The sequence below is a fragment of the Musca autumnalis genome, unplaced genomic scaffold, assembly GCF_047663935.1.
Source record: "Musca autumnalis isolate F117 unplaced genomic scaffold, ASM4766393v1 scaffold_2, whole genome shotgun sequence".
Taxonomy (NCBI): Eukaryota; Metazoa; Arthropoda; class Insecta; order Diptera; family Muscidae; genus Musca; species Musca autumnalis.
In genome coordinates, this window is record NW_027411755.1 from 1,541,121 (window position 1) to 1,553,340 (window position 12,220).

Below are 12,220 nucleotides of genomic sequence, written 5' to 3' on the forward strand. Positions count from 1 at the left end.
AATTTTTACCACTTCTGCACATTTCGCGTTCCCTTACACATATTTTCAATAATAAAAATAAAGTACGGGAATATACCAATATTGCGTGTTCGCATACACAAAATCTGGTAAAAATTTTCAAAATTGTTATCAGATTGTTTATGTAAATGATTATTCTTTTGTTTATCATTTAAGTAAATGATTTATTGTGAACATAAAATTTCCCAGTTATTGCAAAATTTTTGTCAAATTTGTTCTATCGGTTCTTCGAATTCATAGCAAAAAGTTTCCGTTTGTCCTTTTGTTTATTATTAATTGCGGTGATTTTGATACAGCTATACATTGACCAAAATACCTAAAATCAGCCAAATATGCATATTAGAGGTAATTAGAATCTGATCCAATTTCCAAAAATTTCGTAGGATTCGTTTTTTAGCCACGATAAATGTGACATGTACAGGGATTCGTGAAAATTCACTTTTGGCCTTATATAAATTGCTATGGAAATACGATTGGCATAAGGCATGCATAAACGTTGACCGATAACTTAAAAATTTGGACCATTTATATGTTTTCTTTTACTTTTGGATGTCTCCAATGTCTCCAATTAGGAGACATTAAAAATATAAGTTTCACATAAAAAGCTAATCCCCATGAGGCTCTTCTTGAAATTGAATACTCGATTTTTATTTTAAGTTAGCCGGAACGCTATAAGTTTGTACGTAAAATCCAAGCTTTAACAAAAGAAGACTTTTAATATTGGAGGTATTTCTAATAACACAATAATTTGTATTTTAACAGTGTAGACTTCTTGAAAAAACCTCTCTCACATTTGCTTGCGATGGTAAAGCAGATAATGAACAACTCCTCCCTACATCCACTCCGCATGCTTCATAGCAACCAACATCAGTTTTCCAATCCCCAGATTTGTTTTCAAACATGGAAGTCACATGTCAAAGCAAACAGTAAACATATGTTTTACAAACCTTGAAAAATGTAAAAGAAAATATGCAACAGGCATTAAGACCATCGAACAATGGTATCCAACGCGAAAGAATGTTTGAAGTTAACAACAACTTAATACCAGTTGCGAGGTAAACAATAACAGAAGACGACAGTATCGGGCGGAGAAATGATAACTGTTAATCTTAATAACATGCTACAAGACTTGAAAAAAAATATTCAGTGGCTTTTTTGTGTTCACAGTGTTAGAAGGGTGAGTATGATTGTTATTAGAATCTGTCTAATGAACAGCAATCATACGCACTGGAGTAAAACATAAAATTTTCACGACTGGTCACGACCACTTGGAGACTTACAAAGGAAATATTTCAATATGATTTTATGTCCGTAAGGCTTCTACATGAGTCCATCACTGGTATTAGTTGAAATATTTCTCAAATTATTCTCTGGTCACCCCCACGAATTGTCATGAGAATTTTTATTGTTTTATCCAGAGACGGACTTTGTAACTATTAAAAATATATCCTTTAATTGGTTACTCCGAGTCATGCAGCCAAAAAAAAAAAAAAACATTTTCTTGAATTTTTTTTTCCATGAAGACTACTAATATTTTTTGGTAGATCTTTTTCATCTAAATGGCCAGATCTTAATGTATTTTGGTTCGTTCTGTTTAAAAATATTTCAAAGGTCATACAACAGTCCAACCCTGTGTACTGGCTTATGTTGCAACAAAAAATGCATTAAAAAGTTTTAAAGGATTAGGAAATGTCAGTTCCGCCACGTTTATGTTTTCCAAAGAATATGATTGGTAGCTGCTTCCTTTTATTTGCTTTTAATAAAGTTGTAAATAGCCTAATGGAATTCTTCAACAACAATTACCCAGTGCCACCACTTCTTTGAAACCCAAGACACAACTTTATCTTTCATTGTTATTGTTGCAGAACAAATTGCTTTCGGTTTCCAACTCTTTCTTAGGTTTTAATCAATATGAGTTTCTTCTCTCTGATGTCTGTTAATTGTTTTAAATTACTTAGCTTGAGTCGTACACTCACGTATAGGTAATTTGCAGTTAAAAGGCCAGAATGCGTCCGTCCATTTGCTACCTTAATGTATTATCACCACAAGAACACACACGCACCTAGTCATCGTTTGGCTGAGTGATTATTTCCTTGACTCTCCTTTGGGTTTTAAACGGAATTGTTGTTCTTTTCCATTTGTGGAGTTTGTCATTGTGTCGTTGCCGGTTTATGTTTATAATTTTGATTCACATGTAACACGCCAGCCAGACTGTTAAGCTTTTAAACATGCGCAATAAGTTTGATGTCGTTTGAAGATGATGAGCAACAGCAACAACAACAGCGGAAGCAATTCCCTAAGTTTAAAACTTATAATATAAAAATATAACAACTACAACACGAGGCCTAGAACGCTTAAAACTTTTTATTGCCGTTGAGTGATCATTGAAAATGACAGTCATTGTTGTCGTTATTTTTTACTGCAGCATCTAAAGAAAGAGTGACGTCCCCTTGATTTAATGTCATGTCGTTCCCATTGATCATAGCTACTTTGTTTTGTATTTTTTTTATTTTTTCATTTGCAAATGTCGTCATTAACCGACAAGGTATTTAACTAATGTTCTAATTCATTCATTAGTATCACAAAAGGAATTTTCTTTTCCATTTCCATTTAATTGGAATGCCAGGAAAAAATTCACTTCCTGTGACTTCATTGTTTGTCTGTACAGAGAATGGATATTTGAAATATTTGGCAATGCTTCTTTCAGCGTTTTCAATTACCAATGAATATCAGATTTGTGTATTTATTAATCTAAATATGTATGCACATGTTTTTATATATGCTAATGATTACATTTGAAAGGATGGGTGAAAAGTTTCACTATTTATTTCCAGGTAATTATGGCCAAGTTAGAAAAGGTCAAGGACGAAATGGAAGAATTTCAAAAATCATTTTCCATATTTCGACTCTAAAAGTTATATAAGTTTGTTTAATTTAAACGACAGCTTCTACTTGTTAACATTTATCTTTACAAAGAGTTTCACAATCTTCGTTGGCATAAAATTGCTTTTTTCCTTTGCCACTTTGGCAAAATTCCTCAAATAAGTTTCACAGTTTACTCGGCAAGACATCAGTGAAAGTCATCACCACCATTAGCGTCATGCACTTGAGGTGATTTTCCATTTCAAGCAGTGATGTGGAAAATTCTACATAAATATGTATGTATATCGCAGTAAATTTATTTTCTCTTTCTGGAAGCAAGAGATGAACAACTGGGAACTGCAAAGAGGATGATATACAGACAAAAGTTTATATTGTAAGATGCAACTACTTACAAAAACAATTTGCTTAAATATAAATATGAACAAGTTTAATATTAATTCGATTCAAATTATGCTGATGTTTAAACATGTAATCTATATCCAAAAGTTATATAATCATATCCAAAAGTTTCCTCAGCGTATTATATACATATTCATTCTCTACATTTAATTGTATGATCAGGGGAAACAACATATCCTTTATCTTCAACGGCATGTGCAGCGAGGAGTTACATATACACAAATGCCAATGAAAAGACGAAGTTTTTGAAACAACGTATGAAAGTATTAATAAATGCAATAGAATCAACTATTAACAGCAATTGAGAAGCAATGTCTACACATGTTACCAATAAAACAGCTTGAAACAGTTTCTAAGAAATCAACACATATTCAAGTGGAAACTGAAGGACAAGGCACTCAAGAGCTAGTTGAATAACATTATTTTAGGTTAACGGGGAGTTTCTACTTTTCATTAGGCACTTGTGACGTATGATATATATTAATTGGTGACATTTCACACACTTACGTTGTCCATAAGGACAGAAAGCAAATTTGTGATAGCAAAATTTTTATTGCGATTAGTCAATAAAAAATAAAATTAAATGTGTTCTGCAAAATTTAAATTCAAACTTTGAATTTGGATTTCGAGAATGGTGCCCCTGGACTTATAAAAACTTTGAATGTTCCTTTACTTTTTAAAATGTGTAAAAGTGGCTAAAATGGCAAATGTGGTGAACTGCTCTCATATAAATTGTATGCTTGTTGAGGGAACACTTTTTGGGTAAAAAGAGGTAAGAACTGGAAGACTCACCATGCTTATAGCCGACACCATGATGAGGAGTCGGAACACAACTGAAACATGTAATAGAGTCGAAACTCGATTATACGGGAATCGATTATCCACAAACCACCATTATGTGCTCCCTCAGTTTTTTTTTTATTAATTTTACATCGATTAAACGTGAAAAATCTTTAGGATGGTCAAAAATAATGTACAAATGAATTATTTAAGAACAATATCAATCTTTTAAACATTAAATTCATAATTGGCTCTTATTTAAAAATATTTGCAAGAAAGCTTATTTTTTTGATCGAAAATATATGAGAAAAAATGTTATTCCATTATCCGGAAAACACTAATTTCCAATTGCAGTAGTAGGTATGATCATCTTTGCATGACAAAACTTTGATGCGGGACAAAACTTTGTTATTTTGATACGATTCTCAAATTTGAGATGCAAAAAACTACATTTTGTAGTTTATAAATCATTTATAAAATTTATTTATTACTTTCCAAATGTCTTACTCTCCATTTTTAAAATTTATACAAGAAAACCTCCTTGTGTCCTATTCTACATCATAATATCATCTCCATTTTAAATATTAAACAAGAGAGTATATTAAATTAGAGATTAATGGGTTATGTAGGATGATAATGTGATAAAATACGAAATCGTATTTTTGTGACCTCAAAGATAGCTTGTGCTGTAAGCATAGCATCTCTGGCAACAGAAAACTTAAATCAACCAACGTGTGGTACTTAAAAACTCCAACAACGTAACAAGCCCAGGTTTAGTAACCACGCAAAAGGACGCTAAGAAACATTTAAATTTTGATTACCCCACTTCAGAGACACAAAAAAGAAACAAACTTGTTAATTATCCTTGCCTCAAACAAAAATGGAACTTTGTTTAATAAGAATCCTTAAAAGCTTATTAAATTACATTTGTGTAGAACTTAATGATACTTAAGTTGCAATGCTTACGCACACACATACATATACAGATATTTTTCGCACATAATGTTACACGAAACCATTTTCACACTCCCCGAAATACGACTGTCAAGTAAACATAATCAACGTCACACCAAGGAAATGTTCACCTTAAGAAAATTGGTTAAACCGAATCGCACACACACACACTCATGTCGACACACGAAGTTAAACGGTAGTAGAATTTGTTCATTTAGCTTAATATGAATGTAAGGAGTGTTTTGATAATAACATCTCTATAGCCAGCCAGTGGCACAGTGTAACGATAAATTGAAAAAAAATCTCAACAGCACATGAAATATTCAACTAAGAAAAAATTCAGCACAATCTATCTAAAGCAAGCAAAGGGGAGGTGGAAGAGTTAACACACTCAAACTTTGGTTTTCAAACTATTATTTCCTTTGCTTCAAAACAAAAAACTAATTTGAACAAGTAAGAACAGATTATAGTCGGACGGGGCCGACCATGTGATACCCTATACCACTATCCCTGTGCACTAGCTTTCCGGGCTAGCTGTTATAAGATGTGCATTAGAAATTTTACCAATTTTCACACAAAAGTTTTGATCAATTTAACCCGCTAAATATTATCCGATCATACCGTTGACTTGCACGCTACTTCTTCATCTCAAACCAAAACTACGTTTAAAATTTCGCGCCGATCGGACTATTATTGCGACCTACAGAGCGGCTACAAAATCGAGCAAAAATTTTGTTTTTGGTCCATTTCATCCCTTTAACATTTCACGATCATCGCCAAAAACTAATCAGTTCTATTCTGGTCCAAACCCGACCTCCATACTAAATTTCGTGACAATCGGTCCATAATTGCGGCCTCTAGCTTGATTACAATTTTTAATGGACGGACAGACGGACGGACGGACGGACGGACACACATCGCTAAATCGCTTTATCTCGTCGAGATATGAAGTTTGGTATACCACATGAGGGGTCTACGACGAATATTTCGCGGCGTTACATGAATTTTTGGGAAAACAAACTTATTATACCCTTTTCCACATTGTGGTATAGGGTATAAAAACACACTCGAATTTTGTAGTGTTTCGTACAAATTCAATTTCTTATTGACATACATAAACAGGCTGCAAGCTTTGCCATCGAACTTTGATTATTCAAATACAATGTGCCTTTTGCAGTGATGAGCTTCCACGACAAACGCTTTTTGCGCTGCCTTTGGAAATTATGAGTTTGGCTTTTAACGCTAACACATCGTGATAACATCTTCATATGTTTCCAAGGACATGAGTTCAAATCCCAGCCTGGCTCAAGCTGGTTATTTATTTGAAACTAGCACAGCCGGGTCCGCGTTGCTGTCCCGTCGTAGACTTTATGCTTTATCGTTCGGGTTCATTGTCAAACCGAGTTATTCATTGAGAATTTTAAATTTATCAACAGCTTTTGACTTTGTCGGATAATTTCGGCCAATGATGCTGTTTACAATTTATTATCGCCCCTATCAAAGGAGATCTAATTACACTGTGCAACAAAATGGAGGTGAAAGTCTGGGGCACGGAAAATTCCTCTTAGGGAAGAAAGTCCTTGGTGAGTATATTAAGAACCCCGAAGAAACTTCCGCGTTATGGCGTGATGAAGTTTTTGCTAGAGACCCTGTTAGCCGCCAGGAATTAGCGTTATATCTTTGTTCACTGTTGCTTTAGCTTATTTTTGAAATGACATGTCTTCAGTCGAATCGAATGAGGATTACTTTCGTAGAGCACTTCGACCTTCTAACTCGCTTCCTTCAATGTCCTTTTCGTCCTTTATTTTAAAAGCCGCTATAAAATTGATGTTTTTCAGCTTCGAAATGTTCTGCTAAAATGTCGCTCAGAATTCTCCCGCTTATAATATGTTTATAGTTTTTCAAGGCCGATAGACCGTTGAAACTCACCATTTAAGGCTATTTGTAAATACGAAGAGAACTAGACAATGAAAACTCGAATATTTACCATCAAAAATAGTATTATTGTTGATTTATATACTTTTTCATGCGCTCAAACCAATTGTTGAAGTACTTTTTTCATTCCGATTGATACACCTCCAAAACATCGTTTTTGAACGCTTCAACAGCATCTTCTGGCGAAGAAAACCGTGACCACATTCTTTTTGAAGTCGTTGATACCAAGTCAGGGCTGTACGGTGGATAACCCATCAATTCCAAATTGTGTCCGGTCAAAAAGACGCTGGTTTGAATCGATGTGTGAGAGCTCGCATTGTCATGGTGCACAATGATTCGTCTTCTCTTGTTCAGGCTCAGGTTCAGACTTCAGGCAAACAAGTTGTGGTGTACCACTCAGAATTAACCATGCTACTTTCCTCAAGCTGTGGACGTAGTCGTCAGTTTTCAAGATATAAGATATTTAAAGTCGGAGACACAACCCCATTGTGTCGCAAAATTAATGCTGAACCCGATATGATCATAAGTTTGGCATATACATATAGCGTTTAAAAGAAGGGCGTCGGTCATATACCCCGAAATTTATAAAATATACATTACCATTGCAAACCTGTAGCATTTTCTACAAATTTCATGGAAATCGGTTCAGTAGTTTTGGGGATATAACATATTTAAAAAAGAAGGCGTGGTCGGGTCTTTAGGCCCCAATGAACAACATAGATTCTAGATTAATTCGTAAATGATTAAACAAATACATTCGTAATTTTTTGCAAATATAGTGTTTTTAAAAATATGTCATAAGGGTGTACCCCGCCCCTCCGAAATTCAGCAAAATATGTAATATGTGTAAAAGTCGGGCTTGGTCAATTTTCTCGTTGGAGTTGAGCTGAATGTTCGAAAATATTTTTCGAAGTGTTATAAAAACATTTTACGAAGTCTTTTAAATTAAAATGTAATAGAACACAAGTCTATTATAAACTCATTTTTGTTGCTCTCATCGACGTTAAATTACTCTTGTTCTTTATCTGAACTCAGGGATGCCAACTGTTCCGAGGTAAAAATCGCTACAGACAAGTTGCGTTAAAAACCACCACAAATCTCTACTGACAAAGACCAAAAAACACTACGAAAAAGTGTTAAAATGCCCGAAATTATCAATTGTTACACAGAAAGAGAGAAATTTAAAAAATCGCACATGTTTTTATCCATTTTTTCAATAAAATATCGGATTCCCATGCTTTTCCATATTATTGAACACGATCTACCATCTCACTTCACAATATACACTTGCTTTAAAATTGATGATAATAAACAATGTTGCGTAAAAATCGCTACAACCGCCACCTTAAAAGCCAAAATCGCTACTGTAGCGATTTAAAATAAAAAATCGCTACAACTCTTATAAAGTGTTTTTTGTACGTCAAAAATCACCACAAGTAGCGGGAAAACCGCTAACTTGACATCCATGTCTGAACTTATTCTGGTATATTCATCCCTCATTTCTATTTTGTACACTGTGCATAAAACTAAAGCTTGTTTCACGCACTTCTAGATCAACTTCAAACGGATTTCTGCTGAACAAACAAAACGAAGAGAACAGAAAGAAAAAAGAACATATGTCCGTCCGTCTGTCTGCGTGCCATGGAAGTACCACAGTTAAAACACGCACTCTGTTCGCACTGTTTGCTTTTAATTTTCACGTGATTTAACATGACCAACACGATGATTGTGCTCTTATTTGCACGTCTACAAGTACGGTATGGGTGGGGTCGCTGGTAAAACCGTAAACGGTACAAATAAGAGTACATACTTCAGTCTAATCACAAAGTTCCTAACGAATATAATCGCCTTTTAGTGTTGAGTTTTCTTCTTCTTTCTTTTTTCTCTCTCATTTTGTTTTATGTATGATGGTATACGTTCAGGAATTTGTAGATGCTTGAATGGCGAATACCTATCAGAACAGGACGAAATGGTTAAATATGTAATAAAGATTGCTTAAAACAATTTGAGAGTGTGGAACGTTAAGGTTAACAATAGGGATTAGCTTTATTTGTATTAATATTCAGTACAGATTTGTTTTCATATATTTTCCTCGAGACCATTTTGGCAATTGTGAGGCAGTTTGTTTCAGTTAAGAAAGCGAATTGAAGTGGCAACTGTACTTGTTTCAATGGACTGTGCGAACTGAAGATTATTTCGATGAGCTTTGCAGGAATCGTTACATAAAGAAACGCCCAAATTTTTAAGACTTTTTATACAGAAAGTAATATCCCAACATCTTAATTGCCAAGTGTAGAGTTGAACATAACTTTTCTAGTTCCATTCATTTTAAACTTAATTGCTTCTGTACTGTTTAAAATTCTTCATAAAAAACTGTTTTAATTTTCCTTTGGTCCATTTAATTTCTCAATTAAGAAAAATAATTTTCATTGGCAATTAAATGCTTCTCCTTTTTGCAGTTATTTCACAAAAAACTATGCAGTTGTCCATAGTATGTTACAAAATGTTTACATACTGTTACGAATGTAACTGATAGGTTTAAGTTAATTTAGTTTAATTTCCGTTAATTTAAAAATTTGAATAAAATAACTGCGTAATAAAACGTACGCTACAGTTTTATTACGCAGTTATTTTATTTAAGCAACAACAACTACCATGTAGAACTCTCTTCATCATTCTAGTCGTTACATTACCTTTTGTTAATGTTCTTTTGTTTGTTTTGCCAAAATCATGTAATTATCGTTTAGTTTGTTACTTCTTTTCTTGCATTTATTTGTTGTTGTAATTACGTCATTGATCATCCCCATGTATGTGAGTCTGGTTGTTCGCTTAGTGCGAATGTGCGTCTGTGTTTGTTGTACATATTCGAGGAGTTGCCAGACATTTTCTAGAGGACTCTCGAACAGGGAGACTTTGGGATATAAATACAGGGGAACTGGCAATGACGAGTGAGTTGTGTTTTAAGCGTTGAACTGAACAGATCGGTTAAAGAATAGCTGCGTGCTAACTAGAGACTTGCTGTGTGCTTAGCTATAACAGTCGGTGCTGAATAAGTGTAATAAAGTAAATAAAGCATTGTAGAAACGTAATCTAAAACGAACCCTGTTTTATTTGGTACAAATCGTATCGGGGAATAAAACAACGTCTACACGGACATTAGTTAAATCTAATTCCGTAACAATACATACATTTATGTTTTACAAAACTTCTTCCTAACAATTGTTTTTTTGTTTGTTTCTTTCTTTTGCAGGATACCCATAATGCCATGCATGTAGAGTAGAAAATGGTAAGTGAACTATTGTTTCTTTCTGTAGTTTTCGGTCCAATGCTAACAATAGAAACCATCCTATTTGAGGTCTACTGAAAACGATAAAGGGTAACAAGTGTATTTTGAACTATTGCCAATGTCACTTTGATTGATGTTTGTTTTGACTTCTGTGCCTGGTTTTGTAGTCGATATTTTGTTCCTTGCAATATTTGCTCTGTTCCAGAATCTGCGAGAATCTATTATTTTTTAAATTAAGAAATCTGAAATTTGCGACAATAGTAGATTCTTACATTTTCTAAAAACGGACCAATCGTGTCCTCAAAATATTGGTCAATCAAACATAGATTGTTCATATACATACTCGTATATATATAATTACAATTATTTTTTACGAGTCTGTGTATAACAATTTCCTAAATTATTGATTTTTACCTGATATTTAAAGAAAATACCTATAAAAATTCTCTTTAAAAAATATGAATCTAACCTAAAAGTGATGTACGTTATATTATCCTTTACTAACTATATTTTCTTCCAATATAACCCTTTTTTCTATAACATCTCTAAACTCTTCAGTCCCAAAAGCAATAGCCAGCCGCATTCACACCGACCCACATAAATTCGAGAGACATTTAACCTTTGATTGCAATTGGATACCAGTGTTTCAAACCCACATAAATTATGTTTCCTTTGTTAGTTTGTGGCTAACATCCTGGAGAAGTACAACCGCAAACGTTAGCATATACATTCAAGTGCTTGTCACACTGCATATGAGGCATTGACTACACCATTTTCTATTGTGTTAAAAAAAAAATGTTATATGAGTTTATACGGTTATCGGCTTTCGTAAAAAATTGCATATTCTTTTGTGATAAACAAATATAACTTTTAAGGAGCTGCACAAATCATAGTGACAATTTTAATCATGCCACTTTGTACAGAACTTATCCTTAAATTTTTAGTTATTAGCCACATTTGTCCTCGTAGTTTTTCTGTATGCAAAGATGTCCTTAAATTTGTGTAATGTCTCTTGATTTATGACAGTAACAAAGGACGACGATGAAAAATTTTGCATCTACAACTAGTACATGCTAAGCATTTCAAATCAATTAAAGAATGACATTTTTAAAAATGAATTTCCAAAAAAATGCTGGTTGAATTAAACTCTCTTATGGATCTCGTAATGGTTTTGTTTTTAGAATGATAACAGTAGATTAATTAGTTCACCATTTGTTCTTAATTAGTTTAAAATTATTGTAAATTTATTCAACAGTAGTTCTTCAATACTGGTATTTTTGAAATATTGATTTAAAACTATTATCTTCATTTCTTCCTATCGTTGAAAGTTTTATCAAAGTCAGATTTTTTTCAATATTTTCAAAAAATTTAAAGTTGAAGTTGAACAATTTTATAGAAATGCGAATATACACTCCACGTCAGTAGAATAGAAAACCTGAAGTTTTTTAATGTTCGCTTACGAGTATTTATCCCAAAAAAGAATGAATCTACGATTTTAATCTTGTAGGGATTTAAAGTCTATGATGTTCCGTATCAAATACAGAAAAAATATGTTTGTAGCTCTTCGAAATGATTTTCTGATCATTTTCCCGACAGTACTAAGTAAAATAGGCATTTATTTTTGGTCATCAGGATAGAACAATTACTTTATTTTCGTGAATTGTTGAGATATTAACGCCGACTTTTCTTTCAGTCTATATTTTGAAACCTCTAAACGACAGACTTGTTGGCGAAAAAATCATTTTATTGAACAAAACATCAAGATTTTTATAAGAAATGTTGACGTTATTCACATTTTTTTGGAAATGTCCCATCTTATCAGCTTCCGAAGCACTCGATTGTATCCGTCGAGGATGTCTGTACGATATTCTATCTCATTGTGAAAAACTATGACATAACTGCGCGACTCCTACTGATATTCCGAGATGTTTCAATTATTTGTAAACTTCGCTGTTATTTAATTTT

At 33.4% G+C, this 12,220-nt stretch overlaps 1 long non-coding RNA gene across 1 annotated transcript in view; it reads left to right on the plus strand.

The window, feature by feature from the left end:
* The window catches only part of LOC141393501 (uncharacterized), a 590,028-nt gene extending 579,771 nt beyond the window's left edge, over positions 1-10,257 (plus strand). Inside the window, exon 7 of the long non-coding RNA XR_012410112.1 lies at positions 10,220-10,257. This is a non-coding gene — a long non-coding RNA (uncharacterized lncRNA). The remainder of the gene's footprint in view (positions 1-10,219) is intronic.
* Positions 10,258-12,220: the final 1,963 nt, after the last annotated feature.